The sequence below is a fragment of the Crotalus tigris genome, unplaced genomic scaffold, assembly GCF_016545835.1.
Source record: "Crotalus tigris isolate CLP2741 ecotype Arizona unplaced genomic scaffold, ASM1654583v1 scf7180000017870.367028, whole genome shotgun sequence".
In the NCBI taxonomy this organism is placed as follows: Eukaryota; Metazoa; Chordata; class Lepidosauria; order Squamata; family Viperidae; genus Crotalus; species Crotalus tigris.
This window is the reverse complement of record NW_024096689.1, coordinates 253899-266250: the sequence shown is the minus strand read 5'-3', so window position 1 is coordinate 266250 and position 12352 is coordinate 253899. Positions and strand designations below refer to the sequence as shown.

General features: G+C 40.0%; 1 long non-coding RNA gene across 1 annotated transcript; it reads right to left on the bottom strand.

Annotated features, from left to right (window-relative positions):
• Positions 1–537: 537 nt before the first annotated feature.
• On the bottom strand, positions 538–12329 carry LOC120308111. The gene is made up of 2 exons (XR_005556746.1): positions 12174–12329; positions 538–10104 (listed from the first exon to the last, which is right to left on the bottom strand). It is a non-coding gene; the product is annotated as an uncharacterized LOC120308111 (long non-coding RNA).
• Between the last annotated feature and the right edge of the window lie 23 nt (positions 12330–12352).

The window sequence follows — 12352 nt, the reverse complement described above, 5'->3', positions numbered from 1 at the left end:
GTTAATTGCAAAGTCGTGTCCGACCCATGGACAATGTTCCTCCAGGTCTTCCTGTCCTCTACCATCTTCTGGAGTCCATTTAAGTTCACACTTTAAAGATTCTCCTTATCCTCAGTTAAAACCTCTTCTTGTATAATCTGTTTTGTAGAGTAGTCAAGTTAGTCTGACAGTTAGTTTTAAGTTTTAAAGTAGAAATTCTGGCTCTTAGTTCTGTAGTAGCCTCTTTTATTGTAGTACATATTTATTCTTTAGCCTCATAGATCTTTTCCAGTATAAGTTTACAGTTTAAGTGTGATTGAGGCTTCTCCGTTTTAGCAATAGCTGAAGAAGGGTCCTTTTCCTTATTAGTGAAGGTTACAGTTGAACATTATCCACCCCCACAGATCATACAGCTAGCTCAAATTATCTTTTTTCTTGAAAAACAGTTTGAAGGCCAAAGCTCTCTCATCTCAAAATAAACAACAATCCAATATTAACTTTTGACCAGTAGGTGTCCTCAGTGAGCTAAAGATTTTTTTTCAAATGCCAGTTTTTTTCCCCTTTTTTCTATCTTTTAAAGGGAGAATAGAAAAAGAAATGCTCTGCCAATATAATACTGCTCCAAAAAAACACAAAAAAGTTTTTTTCTACAGCACAATGTAAGTAGGAATAGAGTATAGTCTTTAAATGAATATTTATTTGTTATTTCTGTCCTTTTTGTAAAACGCGTTTGTTCCCATGTTTACTAAAGCTGCTTTCTCCAGATGGGGAAATGATAGCACAAACAGCTTCTACAGGCAAAAATAGCAGGGGTATGGAGAGGAACAAAAGGGATCTCACCTGGATCATCCGCGGTGGGTCATTAAGGCTTAGGTGACGACGTGACTTTCGGCTGGTGCAGCAGGGTGATCGGCCATCTTACAGGCCGATCTTTGCTCCGTCGGCCCTAAAGAGAAGCTGAAGATTTGGGGGAAGCTGCTGCCCTCCCCTATCTACCAGCCGGCCTCCTCCTCGGTGGTTGCCCCTCCAGGGCAACTTTCGACACCCTAGGGGGTCTACCGGCAAAGGAAACTCCGGACGGCCTAGAGAGAATTTTCCAGGCACGACCGGCATCGCCACGTTCCAGAACCGGAAGTCTGGAAACTAAATCTTATTGATGATCTTATGAACATATCAGGTGGCTGCTTATCAATCTTGATTAATCATCACTGAGATTGGTTGTTGCCTGGCATAGATCTACAGCACCACTTTCTCTATTATTGTTATTCATTTATTAGAACTGAAAGTACTTTCCCTCAAAGATTTTCTTTATATGTTGTTGAACAAAATGTGTCAATTTACTTTATGTGTTCTTAGTTTGAAGCTTCAATGTAAAGCTTTAAAATAGTAAAATAAAATGGTATCCCTTTAATTTTTCTAAAACATAATTTTTTAGACTAAATATCTTTTTAATATATTCAAAACATATTGGTGATCAGCTGAAATAAGTGAGTATTAAGCTTTTCTGTTCCAAACCCAGTTAAACAAAGAAAAAAAAAACCAGAAGGCAATAACAAGCCACTTCCATGATGTTGGAAACAAAATATGTACATGAAGTTGCCAAAGTCAAGGTTGATTCAAAGGAAACATTACCTTCACTAAGTTCATAACCTGAAGTGATAATGAAAACAGTTGTAATGTTATTTTTAAGCTAAATTTTAAGTATTTTATTTACATATTCTGTTTGGTTTAGAAGAAATAAGATGGGGCAAATATAATCTGAAGAATATTGGCTCAGTTCATAAAACTGAGTAAGTGCAGCGTTAAAAACACATCTGCACTTGATTTACGTAGAAGAGTAATTTTAGATATTCCAGATAGTTTGAAATAGTAGGCCACTGTTTCTCCTGTTTTAAATAAAGAGTTAACTATTGTCTTTGTAAAAATACAAATTAGGGATTCAATTGCAAATTTGATAAAGTGTACATTTCTTTATCTAATAGCATGATGATGTGTTATATCTGATTATTGTATTATACCTGGGTTACTCTATGTTGAGCAATATTAGATTGTTTAAAATAATGCAATGAGCCTGTCAACAAAGATTTGTAGCTAGTTCTTATTGATGCAAAGTTGACATCATCTGCTTTATTTTTAGACTATGCCCTGATTTGATTTGAATTATAGATTGAAGATTGGAAGAAGGTGGAGTTCAAACTGAATTTGCAATTCATGATTTGGGAACAAAGGGATTTGATTTGAGCTTCTTCGAAGTTATAATGGTATCAAAATATCTTTAAATGCTGCATGGGGTGAACATAGGAGGAACGGAAGATTCATTAGAAGACATGTTGCTATCTGGCATCAGCTGGATATCTTCAAGAGTTTCTCCTCTTTTGAGGCAGAAATAAAAAAGGTTTGAGAAGAGGGCAGCACAGAAAACTGCCTAAGATGCACGGACTTAGAATAGTAAATATCTTATCCCCAAAGCTGTTTAAAAGTAAGTTCTTTTCCACTTGCTCTTCTGGACTTCTAAACTTGGCACAATACTGCAGAATTATTACTGATGTGTCCTTCTGGACTGTTTGCTTTTTTGGGATACCAGTAAGATTGGCACAGTTACCTGAGAAGTTCCCCACTCAGGAGCTACCATGTTTCCCCGAAAATAAAATCCACCCCAAAAATAAGCCCTAGCCTGATTTTTTTTTGGGGGGGGGGTGGACCTAATATGAGCCCTACCGCAAAAATATACCCGGGGGAGTGGATCTTTCCAAACGCCCCATAGGTGCCCAAACACTTTTCACCCAGAGAAATGATGGAGACTGGAAGCTTTGTCTGCTTCCAAATGTGGTGCTTGGGAACAGAGCGATTAGCCCCATTTTCAAGCGCTCCATTTGCAACCAGACAAAGCTTCCAATCTCCCTCTGGGCAAAAAGTGTTTGAGCGCCTATGGGGCACTTGGGGCATTTCTATCACCTCCCCGACCTGCCTTGCCTTGCGGCAGCAGCGCAGCAAGCACGCGGCCTGTGAACATTTGCAGAAGTGGGCCAATGGCCACACGGGCTTCTGCTAGACAGGGCTGTCGATGCCACTGCTGAAAGTCAAGGCAGGTGTCGGGGGAGAAAATAAGACATCTCTCAAAAATAAGACTGCGGCCTCTTTTGGAGGGAAAAAAGTATATAAGACCAGGTCTTATTTTCAGGGAGACACAGTAGTATTCCATCATTGAGTTAATTGGGGTTCCAGGAAGGATTGACCTCTTCAGGTCTCCTGAAGCGACTTTATTGTGTGATGTGGCTTTGCTGCTTCTGCTTCTTAGTATGTGGTATGACTGGAGCATTTGCATAACTAATTGGCAAGCTCTCCTGGGGGGGGGAGTCATTCATAGGTGAGTGGCAATGAACTTATTCTAAATGTAAGTTAGCAGAGGCAGCAAAAGCAAGCAAGCATGGTGAGCCTTCAGACTTAAAAGAGTAAATGTTGAGCTAGTACTTGTTAAGAGTAAGTATTAGATCGACTGGCCTTCAGCCCATGCACAGATCACTGAGAATTTTGCTTCCAGTTGAGTGCTCAAAGTAGTCAAGAGTCAATGGAACTATCTGTTATTGTTGTTCATAGTATTATCAGTTAATTATTACATTAATTTCATATAATAAATGCTTGGGGGTCAATGAAGAATCTGAAACTTCATGAGGGAGTTGAGGAGCTGAAGAATTTGAGGACCACTGCACTAGAAAAAAAGACCCAAAGCTCATGAGTAGCTGAGCAAATGAGGGAAGCCCAAGGTAGCATTAGTCTTACCATCTGAAGGGGAAGGAAGTTTAATGAGCTGATAACATTCATTGGCCATCAAGAACTTGTGTCACATCCCTCAGCCCAATGGGAGTGGCCTTGAAATGTTATATAAACTCTATAACTGCCAAAGCACTGTAAATGTCATGTCACTGAACCTTATGACACTTTAAAAGACTTCAGACTGCTTTGCATCCACCTGATTCCTACTTCGTTGATTCTTTTTCATCTGATGGATGCTTCTTTGCACATTCCTATTATAGAACACAGATTATGTGTTATCAAAGTCTAGTGGGTCATATTTATGTATTATTTCTTATGAGTGATTGTATACTGCTCCATTCATCTAAGTGGCTTCCTAAGCAACAGATTTAGATATCTTAAAAATGATTTAAGAATGAATCCTTGACTTCTGACATTTTTGAAAGTTTCCATTTTTGCAGACTGTCAGCAATCTGAACATCACAGCAATCAGAATATTTTCCCCAAATACAGATATGCATGCATTCTCCAATCAGTTATGGTGTCGATTGGATTGAGATTTGGAGCATGGGGGTTCTGTGTGTTAGTGAAGGATCAGGTGTCCCACTACAGTATTTTACTATAGAAAAGGACAGTTTTGCAGAATATTTTCCACAAATTCTCCCCTATTCTTATAGTGATCACTACTATCCTACTGCCATATCCAATATCCAACAACATTGGTTCTCTTTGCATCTCTGACACCATGGAACAGATAAAATGGTAACCAAAATTTATACATTTTATTTAATTTTTATCCCACCTTTATTACTGTTTATAAATAACTCAAAGTGGTGAACCTAATACTCCCCCCTCCTATTTTTCCCACAACAACCATCTTGTGAGGTGGGTTGGGCTGAGAGAGTGACTGGCCCAGTGTCACCAAAGCTGACTTTCATAGGTGGGACTAGAACTCACTGTATCCTAATTTCTAGACAAATGTCTTAACCACTAGATCAAACTGGCTCTGTTGATACTGCTATTGCTTTATTTCAATGTTACTGCTACTGACAAGCTCGAGAAACTGCTGGAGAATTCTGGCAAAATGGTGTGCTTTCTTTGCCTACCAATAGGATAAAAACAAGGCAAAAGCACTCTCCTCCTATAAGGTTTCTCAAATGCAGGAATCACAATTCCATCTCAAATTGACATCTCTCAGGATTGTTTAGAAGATGACTATGAGATCTATCTTATAGAGATTCTGTAAAAACCCTCATATACACTCTATTCAACATTGCCTAGTATTCCATATTCTTCTTTTTCCTAAAAGCATTTCTAAGAGCTAGGCCAAGGGTCCCCAACCCCCCAGGCTGCGGCACAGCAATGGGCTGTGAACTGTTCAGAACCAGGCTACAGAAGAGATAGGTGAGCGTACATGCGCATGCTCATTTGTATGAGCAGCGGGCGCACATGCCCACTTGTGCAAATGGAACTTTGCGTGCGCTTGCCCGCCACTTGCACTGAGCCATCCCCTGTCCATCTCCCTCTGCCTCCCTCCCCCGCTGGTCTGCAAAGGAACTCCGAGCTAGGGGATTTCAGAATATTTTTATTCTTATCTGGACATTTAACTAGTTGTTGTTTTTTTAATCCAGCTTCTTTACCAGTGTGTCAGACCATCCATTTTCCCACTTGGGTTTGAAATTATTCTTTGGGCCAAAATGAAAAGCAGAAAAGAGCTGTAGTTTCCTTCCTTCTTTCTAGGGCATATTTCTCTCAAACGAACTATGGATCTTGCTCCAAATCTAGCAGGTAGGTGTGGCTGACTTTTCTAGCTGGTTTTGCCTCAACTGACCCTTATTATTCAGGGTCAAGGCAAAGTGGAGCTTCTGGCAGATTCCAAAGAGCGTGGCAGCAAAGCCAAGATTGCTGACATTTCAAAATCAGTGCATGAGAACATTCAGCTGTGGCAAGAACACACCCAAACAAACAAGTTTTGCTTGTAGGCGAGAAAGGTGAGGCAATAATTGTCCAGAAAATAGTCAATGTAGCCTTGCTAGAAGGTTTCAAGAAATGTGATTATTAGGCTATATGTGTGTGTTTGAATATGATTTAAAGATTTGGCAATGTTTCACAAGCTTGTTCAATCTATTATAAAGCTAATTAAGGAGGTATCTGTTTAAAGTTAGGCCTTGTCCTTTATATCATGGGATGTATTAATAGGTAGTGCTGATCTTTGTCAATGTTCCCAGTCTCCACCATAACAATACAGATTTGGTGTTTGCATGTATTCTGAGTGAAAGCTGAGGCCAAAATAAAACAAATCCTGTTTACCTACAGTGAACTTTAAACTTTTGTTCAAAAGCAGAAATGCAATCTGTCTGTTATTATGGCCATGAACAGTATGAGTATACCATACTGAATATACATACATATATACATATACATATACATATATATATATGTATATGTATATATACATGAACAGAATGAGTATACCAGCTTTTGATGGAGGAGAATGGCGACAAGAATCTTGAGTAAACACTAGAAATAATTTTTGCCATGACCTCTTTGGCTCTAATGTTTAGACTGTAGATTAGTTAAAACTGGTTTTATAAGGAACTGTCTAGAGACAGATAATCCAAAACAAATTCAGGATGAAAAATGAATCAAATGAACAAATAAACTATTTTTCATTTCTGTTTAAAGAAATCTGAAATGAAAGCTAACACTACAAGCTATCAAACTGATGATTCAACAAAAATATGAAATCTTTTCTCCCTATTATTTATCTGTTTTGTCCAATAGACAATTCTTTACAATAACACCGAGAAGAGGGCAATGTTGTTTATAGAATTTTATTGCTTTGTGACAGAACTGCTGTAGGTTGCTGTCCTCATCTACTGAACTTTTTTTGGAGGAAGCAAAGAAAGGAATCTACGCATTATGATAACAAGAAACAGTGCTGCCACATTGAAAATCAGGGGAAAATATTCTGCAGTTCATGAAAACTCATAGTTCACATAGGCAACAAACTGCTTTGATGACTGAGACATATGTTTGGAAGGGCTTAACTGGGAGTTTGTGGACCTCACAAATTGCTACAACCAGCTTCCAACACAGTGGTCCTATGGCTAAAGTTGCTGGGAGTAGAGTTCAGCAATGTCTGGGATAGCTTGCTGGTTAGTCTTCAGAATTTACGAGAAGCCACTGGATCCGAAATTATTGTCCAGTACATTAAAATGGAGAAGGAAGGAAGGGAGGGAGGGAGGGAGGGAAGGAAGGATTATTTAATATTTGGATAAATGAATATGTTACAAATATGGGGCTGGAGCGAGAATTCCTATTTGGTCAATGCAAGCCCCTTTGAATGTAGCTCCATTGAGAACAATTACATAAAAGAGGAGAGAAGATATTAAATCTTCTCCTTTCCCTAGTCTCAGGCCCTCTTCTTTTGCAATTCTCCAGACCTGTAATCAGGAGATTAGAGGCAGAACAGATAACATTGACTTCCTCTCCTGTGCAGAGGTAGCAGGAAAACATTCAGAGGATTAAAAAAAGAAAAAGAAAAGCCTGTGACTTTTTATCTGCAGGAGGATTCTCCCAGATCCTGCCCAATGTGAACTACACACCTTCAAGAAAGAAGCAGCATCATTTCTTCCTGCACCTTTATTCTTATTTGGCCACTTCAACAACCTTTCAACCTGAAATAAAGAAACAAGCAAGTTGGAGCCTAGTGCAGTTTGCTTGTAGTCCTTCAGTTATATTGCTAAGCCATTATGACTTTGATTGTTAATCAATGTGGAATTCGTGATCTGTATATTCGAGATGGGGTTAATGATAAGAAAATCAACCCTAGACCTAACTTTAACCCTATTTTCCTGCTGGCTTAGTTTAGTCATTGATACTTTTCCAGAGCAATAGTTGATGAGGGAGTTCACTGGAAGAGATACTACTGGATAGGTTGCAAAAGGTGATCACATGAACTTGGGACACAGCAACGATCGTAAGTGTGAACCAGTTGCCAAGCATCTGGATTTTGATCACATGATCATGAGGATGCTTCAAAAGTCGTAACTCTGAAAAATGGTCATATGTCAGTTTTTTTCAGTATCCTTGTAACTTTGAACGGTCACTAAATGAACTATTGTCAGGAAAGTGCCAAGAATTTGCCTATATGGAAGCAATTCAACCCTGATCCTACAGCCAGTTGTAGGAAAATACATTGTTACTCTACTCCATGTGGAAAGAGTTTGGCTTATGCTCAAGGTATTTTAGGCTTATCTCAAGTTCTAATTAAGTATACCATCTTGCTCTTACAGTCTGTAAAATCTAAAGTATTTTTCTCCAAAATGTTCATGTACCTGGAATACTTACGGTAGGACTACCATACACCAAAATATTTTTAAATATGCGAATCAAGAGATGCTGTGTAGGCAAACTTGAACTATGACTTAGATATGCAATCCAATCTGTATCTGCTCTGAGGTTGGTCCAGTCCAATTCAATGGAATTTATTCCTAGGCAAAACCATATAGGATTATAACATTAGTGTAGAGATGAGCCAGCACAATCCCAGTTCAAATGGATCTCCTTCTGAATCCATGTGTAATGGTATGTGAGAAAGGTCTCAGGCAGGGTCCCCAACCCCCAGTCCATGGACCAGTACAGAGCTGCGGCATGCCAGAGCACACAAAACCACACATCCTCCAGTCCATGGAAAAACTTCTCTCCATGGAACCAATCCCTGATGCCCCAAAGGTTGGGGACCTCTGGCCTAGGAAATAGTTAGATAAGAGAGAGCATAGCCTGCAGCTGCATAATGGATGGAGAAAGAGGCTCAGAATGGATAGCTTTTCAGGCTGCAAAGGAGACCGCAAGAGATTTGTATTTTCAGACTTGGAAGATTTTGTTAATGTAGCCTTATAGTGAAATAGAATTAGCTCATCTGATCATGGTCCTATCTGGTCTACCTAGGAAGGCTGACACATATCCTAAAAGGCTGGATGTAGGTAAATCAGTATACTGTAGCAATATATAAGCAATGAACCACAAAAGGTTTATTTTTCCCATTTTGAGGTTCCCATCAAAGCACAGCAATAATTCAGAGGAACAAATTGCTTCTAACTATGCTTTCTTGGGTTACAAGAGTCTTCTTTTTAACCAGAAATTCACAAGTGCTACATATTGGAACTACTGCTGCAGTTGGAAAGGCAAGTAAACATGTTTTGTGGCTGGGAAGAGAAAGAGGTCACACAAACCACAATGCAAATCCAATGGCTGACTATTAAGCAGCTTATTTGTTCAGGAGCTGACAGGGGTACACCTTGAACCACTCTGACATTGAAATGCAGTCTATTTATTTGGCAGGTCCTTGCATTGTCAGACTGCTGAGAATGAACTGATGCTTGTGTTCTGAAGTTAATTAAAAGAGTAATCTAAATGAAGCAAGTTCCTGATGAGATGCCAGCTGTAGACAAAGGCATTCCTATCCACAGATATAGCAGGAGAAAGCAAGCAACATGCAAAACTAATTATGAAACGAGGCAATGTAGTGTCTCTGGTCCTGAAAGCACTGCAGTGTGGAAGAACAACACCAGCTCGTTCTGTGGGTATGTGACAGAGGCAGAGTAGTAGTAGGCATTCGGCTACTGCTTGCATTGCGATGGTGTAACACTCCGAGTGGACTGTCCTCTGTGCTCATTTTCATTCATTTCAAGAAATCCTTCATTTAGGCTCAAGCCCTGTCCTTTTCACATTACAGCTGTCAACTAGTCATTAAACTGGGGGGCTGTCTTGGCTCTAAAAAGCTGGCTGGGGAATTCTGGGATTTGAAGTCCAAAATCTTAAAGTTCCCAAGGTTGGACACCCCTGCTCTAAAAGGAAGCAGTACTTATGAGGGATAACGATTATGCCAATCTTTCCCTCCAGATGTGACAGTGCCTACTGGTCAGTTAAACCAGGTTAGCCAGCCTCTAGAATGCTATTCTACAGCACAGAATATCCAGAGTTTCAACAAGTATCAGAAGATAAGCGAAAATGCAGGAACATTTTAGGGAACCCTTTTGGATCTTTCAGGTGCTTGAGGTGAGGCATTTATTTGATCCACCACCTTGTTGGAAGTTCATACAGTGATCAGTCTAAAGTTTGCCACAGAGTAATCCGTCCATGACTACTGAATTGCACAGAATGTTCTCTGCCTTAGCTAACTTCTGTATTAAAATTCATTTTTATATAACAAAAATGGAAAGTCAGCACACTGTAAACCAGAAGCGATCTTCTGTCATGTGTATTTCCAAAAATCTTCCCCCAAAAATGAGGGTGGCTACAGCCAGTAGTTTGGCTAGAGGCATTCCCATCTCTTCCTACAAAAAGGAAAAGAATAATACAGAGCATCTGTTGAGAAGAAAATGACAGGGAGTATTAGTGCTTATAACTGATTATGCCCCCCATTATGAATGGGCAGCATCCCCATCAATCATTTGTGAAAGTGCTGCACAATGTTCTCAAAACCCCAGATCCAAAAAGTCAAGAACCCTTTCCTTGGCTTTACTTAACGTACTTAAAACCCAGGTCTCTTCCTTGGTCAAGTGATTTATCTTCCTGGGCAGCAGCAAATTGTCCAGTTTGGTCTAGTGGTTATGTCCCCAGGCTAGAAACCAGGTGACTGTGAGTTCTAGTTTCACCTTTGCCATGAAAGCCAGGCGGGTAACTTTGGACCAGTCTCTCTCTCTCTCTCTCTCTCTCTCTCTCTCTCTGTCTAACCTGCCTCACAAGGTTGTTCTGGAGAAAATAGAGGGAGTATTTTTGGTATCTTTGACTTACCACTCTTTCACTGCATCCAAAATAGATCTAACATACCAATACTACTCCTCCCCCTCCTTCTCAAGGTTTAGGCCAGGGGTAGGCAACCATGGCTGGCTCAGGAATTCTGGGAGTTGAAATCCACTGGTCATAAAAGAGCCAAGGTTGCCTACCCCTGGTTTAGGCTCTCTTAAAGAATGTGCCCTATCATTTAACAATAGACACTCCCGTAAATACATTTCAGGGCAGAATTTGACGCAAAAGTGGGCCTGGATGGTAATACAACCATAAAGGCTCACCATTTATTTCAATAGAGGAGATAGTCATATGCATTAAAAAGCAGTCTCAATAGTAGGGCTCCAAGTTGAACTAAATGAAAAAAGCCAGCATTTGCATCTTGATCTTATAGAGACAGATCACTAACAAATTACCTGAAGAAAGTTCACAATATTACACAGGAATTGATGCCAGTAATAACAGCAATTGGCTACAAAATGAATCGTGCGGTGGGGTAAACATCACCAAGACCGACTCAGCTAAGCTTGGGTAGGGGTTAAGGAGAATAGAGAAAACTCCCCACATTTGAAAGAAATAATGGGATTTATCATTGAAGGTTGCTCCCTCATAAAATATTTTCAATCCTGAACTTTGCAAATTGGCAAACATGCTATTGGTTATTTTATATTTCTTCATTTTGTCTAGTTATGGTCTATTTCCTATATTCTTTTAACCTACTTTATTCACTAGCCTTTGACCTTTGATGTTTATAGTGCTTAATGGATTTTGGTTCCCTATCTTCCCTTTTCTCTTCTCTTGCTGCCAACTGTTTTTCAGAGCTATTTAATTTGCACATTTTACTCATTACTGCCTAATAATATTGTTATTATTATTAGCTTTAGAATGACTTCCTTGCTTTGTTCTGCTATGCCGCACCATATGCATTTTGGTCCAATTCTTTTATCTGTCTTTTATAAAGGATCTGTAATAACTGATTTTAACTTAGCTGGTTTTGTATGGAGGTATGCTCTACAAATTGAGAATAAAACTCTATATGCCATCCTTAAGAGATGGAAGAGGACATTCAGACTACTGGGTTCATTTCCCTGCTTGGTGCAGAAATCCAAATTAAGGAAGTGTTTCCTGTATATCCAGCTTATGCTTGAAGACATCCAGAGAAAGGGAGCCCACCACTTCCAAAACAACTCTTTTATCCCCTGCTGACAATCATTTCTGCAAAATCCCCTCATTCTCAGGATAACTGGGAAGGCAGCGCAGTTTGGTATCTGTGACAACTGAGATTATAACTCCACAACCTCTGATAGTTGTATTTACTGCTTTTGTTCAGAACATGCCATAAAGCCTTCCCCTTCCATTCACACCCACATCCGCAAACCAAAATGAGTACCTGTAAATGGGTACTCATTTAAGCGTAATGGGCACATTCTCGAGAAATACATAAAGATTTCCTTCGTGATACCGAATTATTTTTTTCCCCTCCCTTTGCAAACCAAGCTGAGCTTGCGTGTAATCGGGAACTCTGGGTAACGTTGAAAGAAAAGCTGGACTCTAAACCTAAGCGCGGTTTGGAAGCCTAGGAAGATCCTTAAGGACAAATAATAATGGACGAATTAAGTGCTATTAATGGCACGGTTATACATTACCTGGTGGGATACTGGCTGGGGGCGGGGGTTAGCTCTGGGCTTCCCTTCCTAAGGCGGCTGCTTACCACAAGCGGAGCCGCCACCTCAAACATCGCCAAGGGAGCCAGGCAGGCGAGGCAGAGGAAGCCGGCCGGGGTCTCACCGCCGCAGGGAGAGAGCAGACGGCGGGTGTCTGGAAT